We start from the raw sequence: 12745 nt of genomic DNA on the forward strand, positions 1-12745 counted from the left end.
AAATGATATCCTACACCCCTTGTATGTCGGTAAATGTGATAAATGAGGCAACCTACACCCCTTGTATGTCGGTAAATGTGATAAATTAATATATATAATGAGGTAACCTACACCCTTTGTATGTCGGTAAATGTGATAAATGAGTTAACCTACACCCCTTGTATGTCGGTAAATGTGATAAATGAGGTATCCTACACCCCTTGTATGTCGGTAAATGTGATAAATGAGTTAACCTACACCCCTTGTATGTCGGTAAATGTGATAAATGAGTTAACCTACACCCCTTGTATGTCGGTAAATGTGATAAATGAGGTAACCTACACCCCTTGTATGTCGGTAAATGTGATAAATGAGGTAACCTACACCCCTTGTATGTTGGTAAATGTGATAAATGAGGTAGCCTACACCCCTTGTATGTCGGTAAATGTGATAAATGAGGTAACCTACACCCCTTGTATGTCGGTAAATGTGATAAATGAGGTAACCTACACACCTTGTATGTCGGTAAATGTGATAAATGAGTTAACCTGCACCCCTTGTATGTTGGTAAATGTGATAAATGAGGTAACCTACACCCCTTGTATGTCGGTAAATGTGATAAATGAGTTAACCTGCACCCCTTGTATGTCGGTAAATGTGATAAATGAGTTAACCTACACCCCTTGTTTGTCAATAAATGTGATAATTGAAATAACCTGCACCCCTTGTATGTCAGTAAATGTGATAAACGAAATATCCTCCACCCTTTGTATGTCAATAAATGCGATAAATGAAATAACCTGCACCCCTTGTATGTCGATAAATGTGATAAATGAGATAACCTGCACCCCTTGTATGTCAGTAAATGTGATAAATGAGATAACCTACACTCTTCTGATTGATGGTCATGTTTCTCGGATACCCTCCATTTAATAATAGGCTATCTGAATTATGGGGTCCATGTCCCTTCTTCCTGCACCCCTTGTATGTCGGTAAATGTGATAAATGAGGTAACCTACACCCCTTGTATGTCAGTAAACGTGATAAATGAGATAACCTGCACCCTTGTATGTCGGTAAATGTGATAAATGAAGTAACCTACACCCCTTGTGTGTCGGTAAATGTGATAATAAGATAACCTGCACCCCTTGTATGTTAGTAAATGTGATAAATGAGGTAACCTGCACCCCTTGCATGTATGTCAGTACATGTGATAAGTGAACTAACCTGCATCCCTTGTATGTCAGTAAATGTGATAAATGAGATAACCTGCACCCTTGTATGTCGGTAAATGTGATAAATGAAGTAACCTACACCCCTTGTATGTTGGTAAATGTGATAATAAGATAACCTGCACCCCTTGTATGTCAGTAAATGTGATAAATGAGGTAACCTGCACCCCTTGCATGTATGTCAGTAAATGTGATAAATGAACTAACCTGCATCTCTTGTATGTCGATAAATGTGATAAATGAGATAACCTGCACCCCTTGTAAGTCAGTAAATGTGATAAATGAGATAACCTGCACCCCTTGCATGTATGTCAGTAAATGTGATAAATGAAATAACCTGCATCCCTTGTATGTCGATAAATGTGATAAATGAGATAACCTACACCCCTTGTATGTCGGTAAATGTGATAAATGAGATAATCTGCAACCTGCACCCCTTGTATATGTGTCAGTAAATGTGATAAATGAGATAACCTGCACCCCTTGTATGTCAGTAAATGTGATAAATGAGATAACCTATACCCCTTGTATGTCGGTAAATGTGATAAATGAGGTAACCTGCAGCCCTTGTATGTCGGTAAATTTGAGAACTGAGATAACCTACAGCCCTTGTGTGTCGGTAAATGTGATAAATGAGTAACCTATACACTCTTCTGATTGATGGTCGTTTCTCGGATATTCTCCGTTTAATGGTAAGTTATCTGAATTATGGAGTCCATGTCATCTTTGAATTTGGCTATTTTCCCATAAAAGCTAGCATGCTGTCTTTTCGCCATCTTGCCTGGACAAACTACGATATGAACAGTTTGTAAACATCGGGGTCCGCGCATGCGCAGATCAGGATGGGATGTCTTAGGATACCCGGATGGCAGATGACACAACACTCGAGAGCGCGGTAAGCAATATATTCTAATGAAGGAAGTACTTGTAAACATAAGCGATGATGGACATGAACTCACCAGCAACAGTATCTCTGTAGTGCTGGCAGTGTTGCGGCACTTTTGTCACTGACAATGACATTCTCTTTCTCCAACAGCAATGCTGCAAGGAAGTCATTATAATAATAATTAGTAATGTCGTGGGGGAACCGCCATTTCGGTAATGCATTAGGTGATCCACACGACGTACAGTGTCCGCGGGTGGACCTGTTGTCTCTTGTGGTGCACCACTGCCCTGTAGGGGGTAGGGTGCATGGCATTTATTGAAGCACATAACCACTCAAATATTTTTTTTACAACCTGCCCGGTATTCGAACCCGGGGCCCTCAAGACGCAAGTCGAAATCTCTACCATCAGGAAGGTTACCCCGCAACTCAAGATTTTATTTGTCCTTTTTCCAAAATTCAGATCAAAAAGTGCCCCCCTCCCCATACATTCCACGTTTTTTTCCTCCCTAGAAGAGGTGTCTTCTATAAATGGATTATATTATCTTCTATTAATGGATCTGCGGCGGCCATCGAACAATTATAATTTTTCACCACGGAGTGAATCTGTTTGTGGTCCTACTTTCATGCTCTTTAGACAACTTAATAGTTGCAAGCAGAAGCTAATCAGGTTCGGACGAAGCAGCGGCAGGAGGAGGTACAGCCTGCCTCGCTCCCTCCCTTCTTGCTTATAATTCTCTCTGACTGAGGCCGTCAGGCTCTTCCCTTCATGCTTAACTACATACTATTACATCCTACACTACATTCAACTCCACATTCTCTCTCTCTCTCTCTCTCTCTCTCTCCCTTTAACGGAACGAGGAATAAAAGTTTGATTACGAAATGCGCGGCGTTAAACTCAAAAGCGTTCAATGCGTCAAGGACTTTTTATTTAAGAATAAAGATGTAATACTCCCGCTCTACAACAGTTTAGTCAGACCCCACTTGGAATATGCGGTACAGTTTTGGTCTCTCACCATGCAAAGGATATTGCTAAATTAGAAGGTGTTCAGCGTCAACGAAAATTATCCCTTCCTTGCGCAACAAATCCTACGAAGAAAGGCTTTCTACCCTTAACATGTTCTCTCTTGAGAAACGTCGCCTCCGAGGAAAACTGATCGAATGTTTTAAAATACTTAATGGTTTCACGAATGTAGACAGATCAACATTGTTTATGATCGATGACACTTTGCGCACGAGGAACAATGGCGTAAAACACAAATTTTTCTGCACCAACGTTGTAGTGCGAGAATGGAATAAGCTCCCATCATCAGTGGTCCAGTGAATAAGCTCGACCGTCACTTCCTTCAACTTAATATCAACTAGAGTAGAAATGCAACGTTTTGGAGTCTTCTGATTAATGTAAAATCACTTAGGTTTAAGGACAGACCACCAAGTCTGGACCATGGGGTCTGTGTGGTCTGATTTTCTATGTAAATCTATGTAAATCTCTCTCTCTCTTACCTAAAGGTATTTTCTTCACATGGAAAACCTTGACAATTACAGTAGTTATAACGCTGTATTTTGTCATTTGTTGATGTGTTTGCCCTACTGCAGGAGAGCTAGCAGGCTGTGGCAAGCTCCCGTGGCAATTTTTTCATTGTAAAGGAGCCCATCAACAGGTGCCCTGCATATGTCAGCCTGGAACATCCGATACTTTTTGTATGCCTATTAATTAACAAAGTAATCGAACTGCTAACATTTTCATTGACGGCCAGTTAATCACAACATATATATAAGTTACTTCACAGCATACACCCGTGATCAACATTATTAATATTTGTGTTGTTACTTGCGCCAATTACATAAAATAACAACTTATCTAACCCTCTGTATATCTCATCATATACACCATAAATACCGACTTCTGCTACGCAAGCAACACATTACCTACTCATACTCCCACCATTGCACAACAGTGATGTTATATATTTTACAACCTCGATCTGTACCTTATAATTACCAAACATCGTAACTACCGACCTGAGCTACACGTATACATAGGCTACCCATACAACCCCCTATCTTACCACTGGAAACACTGATACATATAAATTACTATGTTTTATTACCTTCCCTCCTTTCATGGGAGTAACACGTACGCTTCCCCAGCCTCTCTTATCAACAGGAGCAACCAACCACCACCACCACGATAGAGATTACACTTGGCCTCACGTCTTTCCCCACTTCTTTGATTTCATCCTATTTTCAAACTTAAACGATCGAGATACACCTACGGCGGCTGAAACGCAGGCAATATGTTGCAGGGGAACACTAATGAAAAAATCAATACATAAATAAAAACTGCCATTCAATACCATATCACAATGCCCAAACCCACCAAGCAGTGCCTTATTTATATTATTGAGTAGCCTCTCTCTCTCTCTCTCTCTCTCTCTCTCTCTGCGGTTATCAGTTTATCACCCATTTCTAGGGTTGAGTCATGTATAAGAGATTGTAATATAAATTCATAAATGTCTATACTATAAGATTTTTCATAAATAATTTAATAGGTGTGTGTGTGTGTGTGTGTGTGTGTGAGAGAGAGAGAGAGAGAGAGAGAGAGAGAGAGAGAGAGAGAGAGAGAGAGAGAGAGAGAGAGAGAGAGAGAGAGAATGATTTTTTTCCCCCTGGAAAATTCACATATTCATTTAACAAATTAATAAAGAAAGCAAAGATTCTCCTATAACCTCGACGTTTACGAGAGAGAGAGAGAGAGAGAGAGACGAGAGAGAGAGAGGCTTGGAAAGGAAGGGTAGGAGTAAGTCACTATACCGGGGTTTGCGACATATCGGGGGCAAGGCAATCACGTGGTGCAAGCAAAGTGACAGATACCACCAGAAAGAACATCATTTAGCAATAACAACTCAACAGCAGGCCGAATCAGGCACCAAATCCGCCATTACACATATTTCAGTAATGAAGTACCTTAATGAAGTACTAAAAGAATGCGCAAAAGGTGAAACAAGTCGCAGCAAAAAGGCGTATCTGGTCTTTTTTGGTGTTTATAAATAGATGTTGCCAACTGATCGTCAGTCATTTGATAAAACATTAATATATATATACTAGTTATTATAAAACAATATAAATTTTGTTGCGTTATCTGAAAAAATACTACCTATCTAGTGAGTATTTTTAACACGGTAATATTGAGCTGAGGTTGCAAGGTAAGACGAGGATCTGCATGCCTTTCCCTCTGAATGGACATGATGAGCAACACCTCGGAGTAAAGGGACCACCTGTTTTGGAAAGGTGAAGACAGCACGAAGGCAATGATGACAATGTTAGGGTAGGGACCATGGCGAAAACAGACTGTGATTGAGAGAGAGAGAGAGAGAGAGAGAGAGAGAGAGAGAGAGAGAGAGAGAGAGAGAGAGAGAGACGTTAGATTTTGGTGACCCAACTATCCTTAGCTACATACACAAATAGCCTCTTCCATTTAGCGTAACCCGTTTCTGGGTCGTGATCTGTAGAGTCCCTCATAGAGTCCCGACAACCTAAGATTTGGACGCCATTATTGGCCGTGTTTTCGCCGCGCTTTTCAAACACTAGCACACGGTCTCGCGGCGAAGACAGGGCCAATAATGGCGTCCAAATCTTAGGCTGTCGGGACTCTATCTATCAAGGGACTCTACAGATCATGACCCAGAAACGGGTTACGCTAAATGGAATAGGCTAAAAATTATATTCTAGCAGTTAACTACGCAATACTATGTTATTCCACTTCCAACACTTGACACCTAAGCTGATGGTAGGTAACACTTGTGCCTGGCCTGAGGATGACATGCCAACCTTGAAAGCGGAAGATGGGGACGAGGAAGAAAGGGAGGAACAGAGGAGAATGGGAAGGAAAGGATGGATGAGTTATGGTGCAAAGGGTAAGCAGGAGGAGGGCGAGTTGGGGAAAGAAGGGGAAGGCACGTGTGGGGGGTCAGGGTGGGGAGGAAGTTGGCGGAATGAAAATGGTGACAGGTAGAGGTATGGTGACGGCAATAAAAAGGTTGGGGAGGGAAGGAGAATAGGGAGAATGAAAATGATGGGATTAAGGGAAGGGGTTGTTGGGTACACGAAAGGCTACCCCATAATTCTCCTCCTCCTCTTCCTCTTCATTTCTTCACGATGAGAAAGGTTAGGGAAAAATGCAATATGCTGCTCCTACCAAGAAAACTGGGGTTGCTAAAAGAAATAAATAATGTCATATAGTAAAATAAAGGATATATTCACATGTCTGCTGTGTGACACTCCAAAAAGGTGTGTGTGTGTGTGTGTGTGTGTGTGTGTGTGTGTGTGTGTGTGTGTGTATAAATAATTAATTATTATCCTCCGGAAAAGGAGTCACTGAGGACAGCAAAAAAACACAAGCAACACGCGTTCTCCAGAGACATAAAGCCAAATTTAGGGCTATAGACATTATATATATATATATATATATATATATATATATATATATATATATATATATATATAGATATATATAGATATAGATATATATATATATATACTTGTAGAGTCGTTGAGAATCGTAAAACTGATTAACTAAAGAATAACTAACCAGTACAAAGGTTACGAGAGAAAATAATAGTTACTAATGTATAAGCAAAATGGACAGCATTAACCTATTCTGTTCTTTTCAACTATGCTGCGAAAGGAAAGGAAGTATATATAATATATATAGGAAATTCAGGAGAGTATTTGTGTGAGTGAAAGCTCACCCCGAACTCAATGTTATGCGTACACCATACCGTACAGAAGCGAACAAGGCCCTTCTGTATTGTTGGCACCTGAGAGAGAGAGAGAGAGAGAGAGAGAGAGAGAGAGAGAGAGAGAGAGAGAGAGAGAGAGAGAGAACTAAACCAAACAATCACCCTCATGTAAGCTGATTTAGAAAGAATTTAGACATATAAGTTGATATAACTCGATCACATTTATATTTCGAATGAAGGACAATTCTATAATTAACATAAAAGAAACAATATTGGATGTCACAGTTTTATGGCTCCTGGTGGGACGTTTGTCTATCAAACGCTGCTGAAGAATAATCGTGGGCGTGAGAATAGATAAGACTATCAGTTTGAAAAAAAGAGGATGAGTAATGAATAATGGTATATAATTATAGTAATGGGCTGATGGAACAAAGCCTAGTGAAATTACAGAGACCCTTTGCTAAGTCGCGATAATTATGTAAGCCAGGACAGCAACTTGACACGACAATTAAGAGAAAAAATCATCCGTAAGAAGGCAGTATGGAATCAAGTAGAACATGATGATGAAGATGAAAAGAAAAAGAAGAAACAAAGAAAATAATAATAATAATAAAATAATAATAATAATAATAATAATAATAATAATAATAATAATAATAATAATAATAATAACAATAATAATCAGAAGAAAAAAAGAAAAATTCATATCAAACTCTGCTTTCAAAACGTGTAACGCGACATCAAAAGATTCACTTAATTTATGACCAACGTTCAATTGAGAAGCAACTTCACCAGTGGAATCAAAGCCTCTTCACCCATTCTGATGATCAGAAAGAATTAATGTGGGTCTGATGAAGATGATTTAAACGCCTTTTATTTACGTACGTATTAAGGATGGTGTCAAAAGCTTAGGACTATGATGATAATAATTTAAGGCAATGAAACTTTGACGCAGGTTTTGGTATTCACTTTAAAACAAGAAGGCGTTACATTTTAGACCCAAAATTCAATTAGTCCGTAACCATAAACTACAACAGTCCCGTGAATGGAAGGCACCTGGCAACACTCCGGCTCCTATCATCTCCCCTAGCTTTCATCCGATTAGATAGTTCCCCATTTTATTAATCCTGGTGTCACTGGGTTAAAAACACCTTTGAAAGCCCACCGCGTAGCGAATGCACGGCACTGGCAGGTAAATTTTATTGAGCTTAGAGGACAAATCAGCATGTTGCACTGTTTCCAGGTGGACGGTAGGCTCCATTGGGGTGCAGTGTTGCCATCATGAGCACGCGACCTTGGTAAGACGAACCACTTGTATCTGGCAGAGAGAGAGAGAGAGAGAGAGAGAGAGAGAGAGAGAGATAAATTGCAAAGTTGAAAGAAATGCAAACGCCAAGAGAGGAAGGGGCCGATGAGCAGAGCAAATACACAAGAGGGATAAAAGAAAAAGCGGAGCGAGGAAGAGCTTGAGGGAAAGGGTGATGACTGCCCTTGTCCTACTCCTTCCCCCTGACTTGCATGGCTTATCAACTCCTGTTGCCTCCCTTCCCGCTCCCCCTCCCCATCCCTGCTGCCTCCCTTCCCTCTCCCCCTCCCCACCCCTGCTTCCTTACCCCAGCCATGATGTTCGGCTTTTAATGGCCAAATACACACACACACACAAAAAAAAAACTAATATTTATAAGAATTAAAAAAAAACTATAAAAAAAATCAACATATAAGACCACAGAAGATAAAATAAGTAAATGAGTACTTCGGTTGAGTGGAGTTACAAACCGCAAATATGATTATGTTGGTTCACACTGGCAGCGAGAATGTCGGTGTCAGCGGGGAAATATCGGCAACGCGGAAAACGAGAAGAAAGTCAGGTCGTCCTTCAGACTCTAAAGAATAATATAGTGTTTATCCGCTCTGCACATTGCCAGGCGTCACTACCAAGTCAACGCCATATAGTGAAAGGGCAGAGGCAGAGGAGGCAGTGACATGATATTACACTTTAGTTTACCATGTTTTCAAGCATACGCTGAGTCAGTTAGATAAATGGTAAAGAGAAATGCCTCCAACAGCTGCTGCCCTCTTGTGGTGTTTACAGTAACGTCCATGGAAACCTGTTTTACCGTCGCTGTCAACCAAGCAAGAGACACACATGCCTCAGAGAGAGAGAGAGAGAGAGAGAGAGAGAGAGAGAGAGAGAGAGAGTTATTTCGGGTAGTTATTAACAATATTATTTACTGCATTATCTATAATTCTATATGACTGACTGCTACCAAAACGTCACTCATATTTACACAGATTGAATGGCCAGAGAGTTGCCGATAACAATAATTACAATCACAATAACAATAACCACAATAGTCATAAGAACATAAGAACATAAGAACGCAGGAGTCTACAAGAGGCCGGTAGGCCTGTACGAGGCAGCTCCTTTGACCCTAAGCTCCCGTGTATCTAACCCCACCTAATATCGCTGTCCATGAATTTATCTAGTCTATTTTTGAATGTGACAATTGTATTGGCACTCACCACATGACTGCTAAGCCTATTCCACTCATCCACCACCCTGTTAGTAAACCAATTTTTGCCTATGTCCCTGTTGAATCTGAATTTATCCAGTTTAAACCCATTACTTCGTGTCCTACCCGGTTCTCTTACCAACAAAACCTTATGAATGTCTCCCTTATTAAAGCCCTTCATCCATTTATAAACCTCGATCATGTCTCCACGTACCCTTCGCCTTTCTAGAGAATGCAAGTTTAACTGTTTGAGTCTTCCCTCGTATGGCAAGTTTCTCAACCCCTGAACCATCTTAGTCATCCTCCTCTGCACCGATTCTAACATTTTGATATCCATTCTATAGTAAGGTGACCAGAACTGAACCGCATAGTCAAGACGAGGTCTAACTAATGCTAAATATAGTTTGAGGAAGACTTCGGGGCTTCTATTGCTTACGCTCCTTGAAATAAATCCCAGTACCCTATTAGCTCGATTTCTAGCTTGAATGCATTGTGCCCTTGGACGGAGATCAGAGCTCACTAAGACCCCTAAATCCTTCTCGCACCCAGACCTACTTATGAGAGTGTCATTTAAGCAATAGTTATGTGAGGGGTTGTTCCTACCTACACTCAGAATACTGCACTTCCCTACATTGAACTCCATCTGCCATTTATCCGCCCAGTCATACAATCTGTTGAGTTCACCTTGGAGAATACTAGCGTCCTGATCCGACTCAATTACTCTACCGATCTTGGTATCATCTGCAAATTTACTAACATCACTACTAATTCCTGTATCTAAGTCACTGATATAAATAATAAACAAAAGTGGACCTAATACCGAACCTTGTGGGACCCCACTCGTAACACATCCCCAGTCAGATGTTTTACCATTGATTTGCACTCTTTGCTTCCTATTGCTAAGCCACGCCTTGACCCAGTTCAAAACTTTACCCTCTACTCCGTGAGCCTGTAATTTAAGCAACAGTCGTTGGTCAACATCAGACTTGACAAACTAATGCTGATGTGACCTCTACTATATTTCTGCGGGGAAGGAACAACAGAGGGTTTCCCAGGGAGACGACACAACAGCTCAAAGATGACACGGGGAGACAGAAAAGAGACCATGAGGTGACATACTCTTCCCTGCCCTTCAAAATTATTAATAATACTCTGTTGTCTTTGTCACAGCACTCGCAGAACCTCACTATAACGTAATGGAGCCTGTCCAGCTTAATACTATGAGAACAGCAGCGTTCTCTCTCTCTCTCTCTCTCTCTCTCTCTCTTTCTCTCCACACACACACACACACACACACACACACACACACACTAGGAAATCATAAATAAGTCAGTTCTTATGATTCCACTACCACTAATGATGATGATGGTAATAGTAGTGGAGACAACACATGATAATGAAAGGATAAGGATGAAAGGAAGGAGAAAGGACGGGATGAAGGAGGAGGAAGGATAGGAGAAGGAAGGATAGGAGGAGGAGGAGGAGGAGAAGGAGGAATTATAAAGACTCCAAATAAAGGTTAAATATTGAAGATTTATTAGTCTTACATTCAAGAGACAGATAGGCAAACTTGAGAGAGAGAGAGAGAGAGAGAGAGAGAGAGAGAGAGAGAGAGAGAGAGAGAGAGAGAGAGAAGGGGAAAAAATCAAGATTTACCCAAACCTTTGAGAGTACCTAATTCACTGACTGACAATAGAGTATACAGGAATGTGAAGAAAACTAATGTGCTAAGCTTGCAGCCGTTGCCAAGTGGACATCGCGGGAGACTGGCCAGCACCAAAACGGAGAGGGAGACGAAGCCAAGCCTTGTATTAATATTACCCCAGCGACACCCACCCGCACAGGCCCCCTAACTTAGTGCCAAAAAGGAGGACAAGGGAGGGCGAGAAAGAAGAGGATAGGGAACAGGCGTCAAAGCTTACAAATAATGCGTTTTTATATATATGACTCATGCATGCGCAGTCAATGCTCCTATAAAAATAATAATGATGTTAGTAATGATAACACACCTTACAGCCATGTCAGTTAATGAAAATGAGGTTCACGCCGTACCCACTGACCTCTTGATAGCATCTCTCTCTCTCTCTCTCTCTCTCTCTCTCTCTCTCTCTCTCTCTCTCTGTGTGTGCGTGTGTGTGTGTGTGTGTGTGTGAGAGAGAGAGAGAGAGAGAGAGAGAGAGAGAGAGAGAGAGAGAGAGAGAGAGAGAGAGAGAGAGACACATGACACACACACACACACAAACGGTAAAGGGGGTGGGGGATAAGTTAGCAAAATTTTAAATCCAATGGAAGGTAAGAAATAAGAGGGTTAAAAATGTGCGAGGAAAAATCAGTATGAGAGGAGTGGACAGGGGTATTGGGGTAGGCGGAGAGAGGGGAAGTGAAGTGAGAGGGTAGAATGAGAGAGCTGAATTAGCCCTTGTGAGAAAAACCAGACAGCCAGATTGAAAACTGACCCCCCCCCCTCCCACTTCTCTCTCTCTCTCTCTCTCTCTCTCTCTCTCTCTCTCTCTCTCTCTCTCGTGTATCAATATGAGAAAATCAATTAATAGTTACGATAAACTTTTAACACAATGACACTTTCTTTCAATGTGAAGCTTGAGTTACTTCTCCTCCTCCTCCTCCTCCTTCTCTCCCAATAATCTTTATCATTATTATCTCTCTTCTCCTCCTTCTCTCTTCCTCTTCTTCCCTCTCATCTCCCTCCTCTGACACTATACACGCCTCCTCCGCCTCCTCGTCCTTGTCCTTGTCCTCCACCACCTCCTCCTCCTCCTTCCCCCTTTTCTCGCCCATACAAACTCCCCTCTGGACTCTTTCAGTCTTTCTGCTGCCTAGATCCCTCGCTGCCCTCCAAGCCTACACACGGCCCGCTGCCCTCGGAAGAAAATAAAAGGAAAACAAAGCAACGAGTACGGTTTGTCATTTTTCTTTTTTTAACATGATTCGCAGCCTGATGTGTGTGTGTGTGTGTGTGTGTGTGTGTGTGTGTGTGTGTGTGTATTATAGTTGTTATAATATGTGTTACGCTGTACTGTGTGTCTGTGAAATGGTGTTCTGTGTTGCGTTGTGTTCCGTCTGATGCATCGTCAAGTCATCTCCATGTCGGTTCTATATCGAGTTGTGTTGCGTTGTGCATCGAGGTGTTGTAGTATACGCAGTGTTGTGTGTGCCTTGATGGTGATAGCCTGAGTTACCTTCATGTTGCTTGGTTATCGAGGGCTTGTCTTACGTTATGCAGCAGAGCGTGGTGTTGCTTTGTGTTAGGTTATGTCTCGCTGGTGCATCGTGTCACGTCCATAGCTCTTGTGCATTGGAGAGGTATTTCTTTATGTATCTAATGTTGCGTTGCGTTGCGGTGCGTTCTGTATGTCACCTCGCGCCACCTTTGTTTTC

Source organism: Eriocheir sinensis, chromosome 61 (genome assembly GCF_024679095.1).
Source record: "Eriocheir sinensis breed Jianghai 21 chromosome 61, ASM2467909v1, whole genome shotgun sequence".
Lineage (NCBI taxonomy): Eukaryota > Metazoa > Arthropoda > Malacostraca > Decapoda > Varunidae > Eriocheir > Eriocheir sinensis.